The following is a 14,033-nucleotide window of genomic DNA, read 5'->3' on the forward strand; positions in this document are numbered from 1 at the left end:
GCGAGAAATTAAGTTCCAACTCCAAACTTGTCTGCGAGGAACTCCGGGAATCCTGACTGTAATCCTCTGCCATCCGTGCATCTGCCTAAATGATATAAGCTGAAACACTGTCAGCCTGCTCCTCTCTGTCCCCTGTAATGTCCTGGGCCATTATTGCAGAGTGGTTCTGCCCGAGGTCACCCGCATGACATACACCTGCGGCCGCTGCCATCTTTCCGGCCTGAGGCCTCCTGGGTGAATCAATCCTGGTCTGTCTGGAGGTAAGGGACCATCATCCATCCTCATCTACTGCCCATCTACCTACCTGCCACAGTCCAGGGGCCTATCAGTGTCAAGGATGTCCGTGGTGGCCGCGGCCTAGTGCAGCCTAGTGAAACCTGATGAACACTGCTGCTTCCTGAGCCGATATCCCGCGGGGTTCACCGCGGCTGGTCCGGCCTGGACTCTGAAGCCTGTCCTCCTCTCTCCATCTGCCCTGTCACCCCTCCACCTCCCTGCCATGGCCTAGTGTGCTGCCATAGACTGCCTGTCCGAGCTGTGGTATTCTGGGGCCTAGTGTCTCCTGTCTTCTGGTGTCTCTATCCCACTGCTCTGGGCCTTCCCCACCCTGGCACTCCCAGCCCCACATTCTCATTACCGTGCCCCTGCCTGTGTGTCTGCTGTAAGGTGAGGGGCTGCTGGTACACATTGACTGCCTGTCCACCTTGTGATCTCCAGGGGCCCAAAACCTGCAGCCAGCTTGGGTCGCCTCTACCTGCCTATTGGACTCTTCTGGGTACGGACGAACATCCCCTATAGTGTTCTCCCCTGGTAACTTACCAGATGTCCTCCTCCAAAAATGGGAATAGGGACTCCAAAGCCGCTAAGACCAACACACTTCCGCAACAAACGGTTCCTATTCTGATCGGTCAGCTTCAGGCCCAGCTGGCTGATTGGGAAATGGATCCTAGAGAGTCTCCAATGGCAGAGGGATCAGCCACACAGTCTCCAGACATAACGGCCATGATCCTTACTGCTATCAAGCAGAGTAGTACCTCTCTGCTGGTGCACATTGACCATCTTGCTGAGAAGTGCAACTTAATACGGAACGACCTTCGACAAAATAAGGGAGAAAATTACCAAAACAGAGACCAGAGTGTCATCCACTGAAGATCTTACAGCCACCCATGCCACCTCCATTGCTGAGTTGCAGCGCACAGTATAGTCCCTTGTTGCAAAATCAGACAACACTGAAACATACTGAGGTGCAATAATATCAGAGTCCTGGGTTTGCCTGAGAGAGAAAAGGGGGATCGCCCTGCTGAATTCATGGAGGAGTTCTTTAAAACTCTCCTGGGCCTCGTGGATGTCCCCCCTACTTACGTGGTTGAAAGGGCCCATCAGGTGCCCATGGGCTATGCCATCCCAGGGAATCTTCCCCACCCTTTTCTGGTTCGTTTCCTCAACTATAGGGACAGGGACAGGATTCTCTTTGAAGCCAGGAAAGATCCCACATTCCTCAACTCCTCTGTTCTTATTTTCCCCAACTTTTCGGCTGACTTGCAGAGGAAGAGAAAAACCTTCAATGATGTCCGTAGATGACTCAAATATAAGAGCATTAAATACAGCATTCTTTACCCCAGCCGCTTGCTTGTCCAACATGACGGAGTGATCCATTTCTTTGACAACCCAGTTGATGCTGATGACTGGTCACCCTTCTTCTTATTAATCCATCTGATGCACAGATCTTATATATCCTTGTTTGCTCCATCCTACTTAACCTTCTGCAAATACCGGAGTTACCCCAAATGTACCTCCACATGTGACCCACACTTGACCCTCATGGTTTGTTTGTTTTCTGGGAAGAGGTAGACCTGGTGCTCTCTATATACCTGGAAGAATTCCAATATCTGGAGAAACTATACCACTGTTCCAGATTGCCCAGTCCCTCTCGCTGTGATGGAATACACGTCCCCCCACTATTGCCTACTGTGATAGGTTGAACACGAGTGGAGGTTGTCCCAGAAATTTTGAGAAGTTGTTGACATGCTATTCTACACTCACCTGGAGGGATCTTATAATAGCCAGAGTTTAGGGTGTAAAACTGACTGGATATTTTTGGGGTTCCGGCCACGGGGTTTTGAACAAGGGTAAAACTGACCTTGTTTTTTTTGGGGGGGGGGGTACTCTATGGTCAGTAGAGAGTTTAATATTTTTTGTCTTTTTTGTTTTTTAGTTTTGTACGCTCTGACCATAGAGTACCCCCCCCCCCAAAAAAAAAACAAGGTCAGTTTTACCCTTGTTCAAAACCCCGTGGCCGGAACCCCAAAAATATCCAGTCAGTTTTACACCCTAAACTCTGGCTATTATAAGATCCCTCCAGGTGAGTGTAGAATAGCATGTCAACAACTTCTCAAAATTTCTGGGACAACCTCCACTCGTGTTCAACCTATCACAGTAGGCAATAGTGGGGGGACGTGTATTCCATCACAGCGAGAGGGACTGGGCAATCTGGAACAGTGGTATAGTTTCTCCAGATATTGGAATTCCAATATTGGATTCCAATAAAACGGAAAACGGATTCTCTGTGTACAAGGGCTTAGACTCATCTAATCCTAACAGAGTGTATACACTTAATTTACTCCACTTAGCACAGGCCTTAATTACAGTAAACTTTGGAGATGAAAACACCAAAAAAATAAGGACTACTTTTTTCACTCCACTACTCATAAATTGGGTTCCAGGATCGACCTGGTCTTTGACAACACCTCTGCTTTAGCGGCAGTGGAGGAGGTCTCGTACCTACCTGTGGGACTCTCTGACCATGCCCCTCTGGAGATTAAGCTGGTGTTATTAGAGAACAGGAGAGAGAAATGCTGGCGTCTAGTGGTTGCAGGACCCTAAGGTTGAGGAGATGGTTTCCCCTAAACTAAAACAACACTGGGACCTTAATGAGGCTCTTCCTCAACTCATGTGGTCTGGGAGGCTTTTAAGGCCAACACTAGGGAAGAGTACATCTCAGCTATCAAGACAGTCAGATCTGAGATGTCCTCTCAACTACAACAGCTTGAGTCCAGAGAAACTGAGGCTGCTGAGGCTTTTTCCGACTTCAGACTCTTGATCACTTCAGCCAACTAGCCGAGATGAGAAGAGCTTTGTCTCTTCATCTTACTTCGGCCACGCACCTAGATCTAGGTTCTTTGGCTGGAAGGATCTTTGAGTCTGAAGACAAGAATGGCAAGCTATGGAAAATCTGGTTGCAGAGTCTAAAATGCAAATGGTGCTGTCTGAACTTTGTTGTCCAGATGGCAGAGTCATCTCTGATTCTGATCAAATCCTGAATGAATTTAAAGATATTTATGAAAATCTCTATACAGCACCTCCTAATTGGCCAGCTGAGCAGATTACTGACTATCTACAGTACTTACATTTACCCACGCTATTGCAGGAAGGTTGTGAATCTCTGGATAAGGATTTTACTGCTGAGGAAGTAGAGGCAGTGATCCGCTCGTTCCCAGGCATCAAAACTCTGGGCCCAGATGGCATTCCTTGAGACTGGTACAAAACATATGCAGCAATAATTGCACCTAAACTTTTACAGGTATACCTTGAGTGTAAAAAGCAGATTTCCCTGCCCCTTTCTATGTACCAAGCTCATATTGTTTTACTTCCTAAACCAGGTAAGGAAAAGTCCCATTATGCTTCAATACAGGCCGATCTCTTTACTGAATTATGACTTAACTATGACTAAAGATATTAACCAAAAATGTTGGCAACCCGATTACAGACGATTCGCCCATCTTTGGTCAACATCAGAGAAAAAGATGAAAAAACTGCGCTAAGGTGAAAAAAACAGTGTAAGTTATATATACTCTTATGTAATACTTATAGGAATAAACCACCAATAAAAACGTTTGTATAAAAAAAAAGAATCCGCCACTCAGTCCAATGGGAAAAAGAATGTTCAATCCACCACCAGCATGTGATAAAATTTGCCGCTTACCAGAAAGACATGACCCCCCACTACAGAGGGTCACACGAGACTTGTAAGAATGGATATGACTTCCAGCCAAGGGGGGATCCTCAGTGTCCTCCAGAGTCCTTTTTTGGGCCTTTGAGGAACACGCCTGGGAACAGGTCTTCTTCCCAACCCCCACTGGAGTGGTGGAACCAGGAGGACAGTGAGGATCCCCCCTTGGCTGGAAGTCATATCCATTCTTACAAGTCTCGTGTGACCCTCTGTAGTGGGGGGTCATGTCTTTCTGGTAAGCGGCAAATTTTATCACATGCTGGTGGTGGATTGAACATTCTTTTTCCCATTGGACTGAGTGGCGGATTCTTTTTTTTTATACAAACGTTTTTATTGGTGGTAAAAGAAAAATAAGTAGATCAACAGACACAAGTACATGACAGCGTCAATGGAAAGCATAATAGAAATACACAGCATACAAATGTTGCTGGCACAGCAGCGGACCAGGCACAAAAAGGAATTTTTACAAAAGCGATTAACGTACACAGCCTGGACCGTATGCACCAGATGATGCTTATCAAGTTCAAAGATGTATATAATAGAAGGTTAGTAAAACAAGGGAAAATAAACTAAACACAAATAGAAAGTTAACCGTGCAATAATTATTAAAATTGACTTCACGGACTGATAGCTAATACTCCACAGTACTGTCTCCAAGCTGGTACTAGTCCTAGGCCTGGGTCAAAGATATAGGAGAATAAACCATCAAAAGTAGAAATATAAGAATTCAGTGGGACCGCCTGGACTCCGATGCATCACCTACTGGGGGATATAGGGGGGGGGTCCCCCCATAGGACCGGAACCCACCGGCCATTCGAACCATTTGGCTGTGTGGACATGCATGGTGTCCATAATGGTGTGGTGTACCCGTTCCATTAGACGGATAGCGTCCATCCTACCAAGGACCCCCGACCAGGAGGTGATCTGCGAGCGCCAATGTAGCGCAATCGTCCAGTGAACAGCACAGAACAATGTGTTGATCAACCTTTGGGTGGGGCGGGAAACCCCTGTTATAGGAGCGAACAATAAACAGTGTGCGGGTGACAAGTCGACCACGGATCCAACAATCGAGGACACCATGGTGCGAACCCGATCCCAAACTCCCTGGAGCTGGGGACAGCTCCAGAAAATATGGATCAAGGAGCCCGTTTCCGGGCAACCCCTAAAACAGTGATCAGGAACCGTGGGGTAAAACCTGTGAATCCTATCCGGGGTGAGGTACCAACGAGTGTGAAGCTTCACCACGGTGTCCTTCACCGCCATAGATCTGGCACACCTATGCATATTCACAAGCATCGTACTCCATTCCTCAGGTGAGAACTCTGTGTCTAGATCAGTTTCCCAGAGGCACATCGCCCTAGTCTTCTCTGGCATCTGGGATTCCAGAAGATGTTTGTACACCGTAGAGATAATACCCCTGTCTCTGGAGTGTCTGTAGCATAAAGATTCAAATTGAGTATTGGAGATGGTGTCTAAAGAACTATAATGTGTTTGAAAAAAGTGTCGAATCTGGAGATATTTGTAAAATTCCGCCCTAGGTACCTCATGTTGTGATTGAAGTTGTGAAAAGGAGGTGAAGACACCTCGTCTACCAGAAAGGGCCCGCAGAGTGACCAAGGACTTCTGGATCCACCATCTGAAGGCAGCAGGAGACCCAAACGCCAGAGGGAATCTCCTATCGCCCAAAAATGATGCCAAAGTGGGTCTGTTAGGCCGCAGTTTAAATTTAGTCTTATACAGTGACCAGAGGTAGAAGGAGCTACTCACTATGTTATTAAGAGGGGCTAAGTCCCTTGGACGGAGATTCTCCTGCCACAGGACTCCCGGGAGGAAATAAGGCCGCAAAGACTGAGTTTCAAATTGCAACCACGGTATACCAACCGTAGGAGCATGCCATTGAGCTGTCTGGGCCAACCTGGCCGCTAAGTAATATAGCCATACATCTGGGAGTCCCAAGCCGCCCTGTAAAAGCGGACGATGTATTAGGTGTCTCCCCAGCCTGGGCCTCTTGCCCAGCCAGAGAAAAGTGTTAATATCACGTTGTAGAGTGGTGAGGGCTTGGCGTGACACATAAATAGGGAGAGCTCTGAAGTAATAAAGTAGTATCGGCAAAATAGACATTTTAACCGCTACAACCCTCCCTATCAAGGGGATGCGATAGGTCGACCACAGACGCAACCACCTCCGAACCATTGTAAAGGTCGGCGGATAGTTGGCGCTATAGATTTCTGGTAAGGAAGGAGCTAGATGGACCCCTAGGTATAAGATAGTACTTTTAGAGAGAGAGAGTCCAAAATAGGAGCGCATATTAGAAACGTCTTCAGGGGTAAAGTTGATAGGAAGGGCAGTACACTTAGCTAGATTCACCCCCAGGCCCGAAAGCTTGTGAAAGGTGCCCAAAAGCTCAAGAAGATTGGGGAGAGCTATCAAAGGATTGGGTAAAAACAAAAGGACATCGTCCGCGTAAAGGCTAAGCTTGTACTCCCCTTCCTCTTTCAAGTACCCCCCTATGTTCGGATTAGTAATAATGGCTCTGGCGAGGGGCTCCAGGGCCAAGGCAAATATTAGCGGGGATAGGGGACAGCCCTGGCGGGTACCCCGACCTACAGGAAAAAATTCTGAGGAACTACCGGGGAGTTTGATCCTAGTTTGGGGCCTATGATACAGTGCTTTAAAACCATTAATAAATTCGCCCCCGAAACCAAACCTGGCCAAAACCCGGTCTAAATAGGGCCAGAGGACACTGTCGAATGCTTTTTGGATATCCAACCCTAAAATCAGGACTTTACGGGAGAAAAGGTTCGCATCTTGAATGATATTTGTTGCCAAACGAATGTTATCAGTGATCTGCCTATTGGGGATAAAACCAGTCTGCTCCGGGCCCACAAGGGCACCCACAATAGGTGCCAATCTGTTTGCCAATATCTTTCCTAGGATTTTAATATCATTATTTAACACCGAGATGGGCCTAAAATTCTGGGGTAGGGAGTGGTCTTTATGGGGTTTGGGGATCAGGGTCATATTAGCATGCAACATCTCGTCAGGGAGAGTCTGTCCTTGTAGCGTCTGGTTAATGAGTCTGGACAATTTAGGGGCCAGGATCTGTGAAAATTTCTTGTAATATGTGGAGGTGTAGCCATCCGGGCCGGGGGCTGTAGAGGTTTTGAGTGTCTTAATAGTGTCCAACACCTCCTGGTCGGTGCAGGGGGCGTTAAGTGCGGTCCGCTGTGAATCGGAGAGGGATGGAAGGGGGAGCGAGTCCAGCCACTGATCTACATTGTTCGGCAGAGGTTGCGAGGGAGGGGATAAAAGGTCTCGGTAAAAGGAGGAGAAAATTTTGAGTACTTCGTTAGGGTGTGAGACCAGATTACCCTTGTCATTTTTCAATTTATAGACATGGGTAGGTTGTAAAGATTGGTGTAATTTCCGAGAGAACATCCTAGAAGCTGTGTTACTGTGTAGCAAAAATCTAGCTTTTGACCACCGAAGCGATTTCTCGGTACGTTCCGAGAGGATAGTGTCTAGTTCGGTTCGCTTTTGATTAATTAAGAGAAGGGCTTCAGGGGAATGTGCCTGTGCGTGGGACTGGTAGAGGGCTCGCAGGTCCCGTGTGAGGGCCTGGATCCTAGCATTACTTTGTTTCTTCCTAGTGACTGCAATTTCAATTAAACGGCCACGAAGAACCGCTTTATGAGCGGTCCAAAGAACCTGGGGTGAGATGTCTGGGGTGTCATTAATCGCGAAGTAGTCTGCTAGGTGGCTCTCAATCTGAGTATAGGTAGTGGGGTCAGAGAGTAGGGAATCATTCAGTCGCCAGGAGGCAAGAGAGGGGGAGAGGCCTACGTGGGAGGTATGGAAGGCCACAACCTGATGGTCAGACCATGGGCACGGGTGGATAGTAGTGTGTGAGGAATTGGCCAAAAGAACCGGGGAAGCAAAGATATAATCTAACCTAGCGTAACTATCATGAGGGTGAGAGTAGTGTGTATATTCTCGAACTCCAATATTAAGGGCCCTCCAGGTGTCGATAAGCTGCAAACCATCCAATGCTTTAGAGAGGAATTTAGGGAAAACCCTAGCGCTATGTGATGTTCGGCTCCTATACTCCACGGGATTAGCCACTGAATTGAAATCTCCACCCACTATCAGGTGGGGGGAGATGTATCTGTCAAGAGTACGCAGGAAAAGGTGATAGAAGGCACTCTGTGCAGTATTAGGAGCGTACAGATTAGCAATCGTAACCTCCTTACCCTGTAATTTACCCTGAACAATTAAAAATCTGCTATCCTGATCTTTAAACACATGCAAGGGTTCAAATGGAACAGAATTACGAATATAAATTGCCACTCCTCTGGTCCTGGAGTCAAACGTAGTAGTGTAATGTAATTTATAAGACTTATCAAAAAATGTGGGGCAGGCCCCCGAGGAGAAGTGCGTCTCCTGTAGTAAAATGATATCCACCCCAATACGCTTATAGTATCGGAAGGCTTTCCTCCGTTTGTGGGGGGAGTTAAAACCCCTCACATTATGTGAGATAACATGGAGACCCATATCAGCCAGTGTTTAACCGCAAAGGTGCGGTTGGTCCGCAGGGAGAATTGAGATTAATATGACTGGGTCCAGAACCAGAGGGGCTCGCATCGGCCAATATCAGGCCAAATCTAGTACATATAGGGCCATCAGGAGGTCCGATATGAAACGGAGATCCATCAGCCCCGAGCTTACAGTCAAAGAAAACACATTCCGTCGTGAAGTCAGCAAAACAAATAAACAAAAACATAAAAAGAAAACTTAACACTCTATGGGATCCGGGTGGAAAGTCCAGCCAGATCAAGAAAATTGTGTAAATACCAGGCCTTGCGGCCCAACTGCCACCTGCTCCACACATGTCCCACAGTGGGTGAAGATCGTTAGCCTACTGGGAGACTAATCAGAGATGAGTGTGTTCAAATAACCTGGTACTCAGGTCTCTGGGACTAAGGATACGTGAGGAATGGTGTGCAGGTATGGAAGGGGGGAAGCGCAGCTACGAGTGTCAGAGAGGATGAGACACGGGAGAAGTAACGAAAAAACAAAGTCACCTCCTTCAGCCTCCCGGTACATGGAGAAAACAGAGGATAGAGTAGCCGAGTACGTGTTGAGCGTTAGGAAATGGGGACTCTGGAAGATCCAAGGACAGATGAAGGGAGGATTTCTTAAGAGGTTACGGTCCGGAGAACAAGACCTCAAACGTCCGGTAGTGGCTGAAGTCTGCGGGACCTTCTGTCTCTTTGAGGCGATGGTGTAGCCCAGATGGGGGATGGTCGTGGGGTCGGTGGGTGACGGGGTGAACGTTGTCGTTCCAGGAGACCCAGCTTCACCAGAATATCTTTGCCTTCGGATACCGTAGAGGCTATGTAAGTAGAACCGTTGTGAGGCACGATCAGTTTAAATGGGAAACCCCAGCGGTACCGTATGTGGGCAGTCTGTAAGGAGGAGGTAATCTCCTTCATTTTCCTTTGCTTCTCTAGTGTTGCCGGTGAAATATCTGGGTAGATCTGGACAGAAGCTCCGTCCAGTTGGATACGAGGCATGTTTCGTGAGGCACGAAGGATTTCCTCCTTTATAAGGTAGTCCTTGAGACACAATACGATATCTCTGGGCGGCTTCTCGGGAGGAGGTTTGGGTCTCAGAGCGCGATGTAAACGATCGCATGTAAAGGCTTCGTTAGGTTGGTTCGGAAGTAGTAATTGAAACAGACGGACGATCGTGGCTGGGAGGTCTGTCACCGACTCGGGGATACCTCGCACACGAACGTTGTTCCTCCTGTTGCGGTTGTCGAGGTCCTCCAAGTGGTTTTGAAGTTGAACGACCGTGTCACCGAGCAGCTCATGATCCCTTCGTAAGTCCGAATAGGCAAGGTGCAGTTCGTCGTGCTTAACTTCCAGGAGGTCAGTCCTATTACCAAGGGCCGCCATTTCCTGCGATATCAAGCTCGTGGATTTATGCAGCTCCGCTTGGAATTTCTTCGCCAGCTTGTCATACATAGAGGACAGGCTGTCCTCCAGATCAGCTTTAGTGAGAGTGTCGCCCATACCTTGGAGCGGGCCCGCCGGCCGCGAGGCTGCATCGGCCCTGGGGGATTGGGCGCCATCTTGGGACATGTCTGGTCTGTCCGAGGTCCGCAGAAGGTAGGCCGTAAGAGAGCGTTGAGCGGTCTTCCGCTTGCTTTTCTTAGATGTCGGCATGCACAAGTGGTCCCGCAGGAGATTAATGTTATTTGTGGGCCAAAAGACGGTCCAAATCGTCCTGGGGAGTGATATTTATTCTCCGCTGTCCCGGGAGCTCAGAGACCTAGCTGCTGCCTCGTTCCTCGCCGCGCATGCGCCCCGAGTGGCGGATTCTTTATGAATATTGTGGTCTATTTTTTGGAGGACTTTATTCACAGCCTTATAACAATTAGTTTTGTGGTTCATGTATACGGACTCACTGTTCAAACACTGGGTGGTTTTGTTTTATCCTCTTTTATGCTGATAGAGGTTTATATAACGGAAATTTATATTGCAAGGGTTAAGTTCTATGTTTCAAGTCTTCTATGTGTGTTTTATATCACGCACGTTATAAGTGTATACTAATCTACATATGGTTGCTTTACTTTGTTTACCATTTATTTTCAATTTTTTGCACAATTAGTTGTTTGTATAAGTTAAGCGCGGCTTAGTATTTTTCCAATTTTTGGTCAACATCAAACTGGGTTTATACCGGGAAAATCGACGGACATCAACCTACACAGAGTTTTCTCCCACTTGCAATTATCGCCTTCTGACAACTCCACTAGGGTACTGGTAGCATTGGATATAGAGAAGGCATTTGTCACGTACCTTACAGCGGAGTCAGACTGTTGATGGTGGCCTCTTGCACGGTTCCGGTCTCCACACCCCTGGAGGTGGGAACAGGGAGTGTGAAGACAGCGAAAGGTGCAGGTGCCTGCAGGTTGAAGTTGAAGGCCTGGAGATGCTGGGTCCTCACGGAGGAAGAGGGGTAGGTCGATCACGGAGGAATACAGTGGAAGCTCAGCAGGCATAAGGAAACACTGCACGTCTGGAACATGCAAGGTCGGCAACTGGCTGGCAACGAGGTACAAGAAAGAAAGGCAGGTGCATAGTCAAGGACGAGCAAGGATCTGGTAACGTGCTGGCAGTGAGGTACAAAATCAGAAAGCAAGCCGAAGTAGTAAGTCCAAGCTGAGGTCAGTAATAGTCCAGGAGATAGTAACAAGGAGTATCCAAAGGAATAGGTGAACGTCCTGGGAAATCAGGAACAAGGTCACAGGAACCAACAACGATCAGGTGTCTCAGGAATAGCTGAAGACGATCCAGCACTGTATCAAGCCAGGATCCCGTTTATATAGGGAGAGATGTGCCAGGATTGGTGGAAGTGGCCGTATGTGCGTGATTACGTACATACGCTCGGTTTGCTCGGGTGCGTCCGTGTGTTTGGATTGGCGTACGTCCACGTGTTGGGATTAGCGTGCGTCCGTTCATTCCGGAACTCGTACGCCTCTGACGGGGACACCACGCATGGCGCCTAGAACGAAGGTGAACCGCTGCTACACGGGGAAGGACATCCACATGGTGAGTTCCCTGACAGCATTTGACTCGGTAGCTTGGACGTATATGTCCTCAGCTCTGGAGGTCATGGGATTTGGGGTTGAATTCCACAGGTGGATTAAAACTCTATATAGGTGCCCGACAGCATGGGTTAATCTAGGTGGCGCCTTCTTGTCCCCCTTAACAATAGGCAGAGGTACAAGGCAAGGTTAAAGTAAATATCTGGGTATCTACATTTCTTCATCTGCTGCTGACTATTATACATCAAACATAGATCCGTTGATATAAAGTATGAAAGCTAAACTAAAAGCATGGGCTCAGCTCCCCCTATCCCTGATTGGGAGAATGAATGTATTCAAAATTAAGCTCTTTTCTCTATGATCTTAGTCATTCCCCCAATGTGGATACCCAAGAAGGTGAGCTCGAAGGAGGGAGGATTGGCTTGTCCCGACCTACATAAATACTTCTTGGTAGCCCAGTTGTTGCACACACACAATTGGTTAGTCTCTGATGAGTCCAACGCAGCAGTGGTTCTGGAGGCAGCATGTTTGGGCTCCTATGAGGTATTGCAGAACTTAAGCTATCGTGGACCTTCTGTACCTTTTCCCCTGACAGTGGCTATGCAAACTGTCCTTAGGGCATGGTCAGGGTTTCTCTCTCTGCGCCCCATGCCTTCTGGACATATCTCACCACATACTCCCCTTTGGTTTAACCCGTCACTGTCGGAGTTTATGTAACTTCCGGAACATAATATCTTGGCACTTAAGGGTATTAAATACATGAATCAGATTTGTACCGGGGGGTCAAGTGCAGACCTTTGATGAATTGAAACAAAAATACGAACTACCTAACACTTGTAGTCAGAGTCTTCATACGGAAATACGATAACCCCAACTACCAAGGCCTGAGGTGTGCCTTGGCCTGGCTGGACAGTATGCCTAAAAGAGGGCAAAAAGACACAAAGTAGGTGTGATGTGAAAGCTACAAAGAAGGCCCGCAACAATCGTTTAGTCCGGAAAATGCGAATGCCCAGCTGACTACAGGAAAGGGGGTTACGTATGTAGCTGCTAACATGGAGGATCTCCAGCGCCCCATGAACCTGATGTAAAGAAAGGACCCCCTGCAAGACCTACCAAAATTGCCCAGGAACCAGATGAATAACCAGAAAAGGGGGGTTGAGGATTCCAGCCAGGTTTGGCAAGTAACCTGGGTGTGAGAACAACTGTTGGTAGTGAGAGGATGGAGAAAGCGCAGACCCACGGAATGATGCACAGAAGGCCAACTTACTGCCGACACCAAGGCTAAGGTACCGAAATATGACCACAAACCCCTAGCTTACAACATCCCCTTCATTGGTATAGATGGGTAAGTGGTAAGAGAGAAACTGCCTGGAGCACTAACTGGGAACTGCCAAGGAAGGAGACAGGAAGTCTGAAACACCACGAAGACCTGTCCGGTAACTGGTAGCCGTGCCAAAGAGAAACATCCCTGACTCTCCTCCCTTGATGGTTAGAGAGGGTGAGCCGCAAAAATGGACAGCTTGACAGGAGTTTGTAGGTCCTGAAAACTGGTCACCTGCTAGAAACTTCATGGAATTGGCAGATGAGGCCAAATTGCTGATGCAATACCCAGCGAAAGCCATAAACATGAACCTATGAGACCATTCCGCCTTGTGAGAAGCCAACTGCAAACTCTAGATAAGAACCAATGGCCAGATTGATTATGCGAGACCACACTGCCCCCAGTTCTACAAGCCACTGTGAGAAATTCCAACCACACCTGAAGGCGCACTGAGAAGAACAGGAGCCGCAGATGAGACCTCAGTGCAAGCCTAACGGGCTATGAACCCCACCATCCTGACTAACAAATAAGAGCGCCTAGAGAAACTTCATGAACTGGTTGAAGAATCCTGCACGAAACATGCGCTGCACTGGTGGATGTAAGAGGTTTGAACAGAGTGGGGAATAACCCACTGAATACTGCCCCCCCAGCTGAGGCCGGGAAAGCGGTAACTGAGCTAAGAGAGTTTGGTCCCACCCCTAAAAATGGGGTGCTACCAAGCACTGAACCCTCATGTCATGGTGGAGGGATGAATGAGCACCGGCCTCCTCCGCAACCCACCCCAAACCCTGAACCAAGAAACACACAACAAGCGAAAAGAGAACAGACAACCAACACACTAAACAATACCCCTACGTACCTAACAAGTATGAGGATGCAAGTGCAGAAATGACAAGACCAACAGCGCGTGAATGTGAACCTAATGCTGACACAAACCCTAGTGTATGTAGTGAGTGAGCCCGAGCAACCTGCAGCGCCAAGACAGGTAATTAAAAAACGAACACTCAGGGCTAAGGTACCCACAGACCGTGGTGGGTAGTAGTAAAGGTATGGTGAACGTGCACGTATGACGTATGGTATACGGGCGAGAAGAT

The sequence above is a fragment of the Lithobates pipiens genome, unplaced genomic scaffold (genome assembly GCF_037356315.1).
Source record: "Lithobates pipiens isolate NorthernLeopardFrog02 unplaced genomic scaffold, aLitPip1_a1.2 Scaffold_1, whole genome shotgun sequence".
Lineage (NCBI taxonomy): Eukaryota > Metazoa > Chordata > Amphibia > Anura > Ranidae > Lithobates > Lithobates pipiens.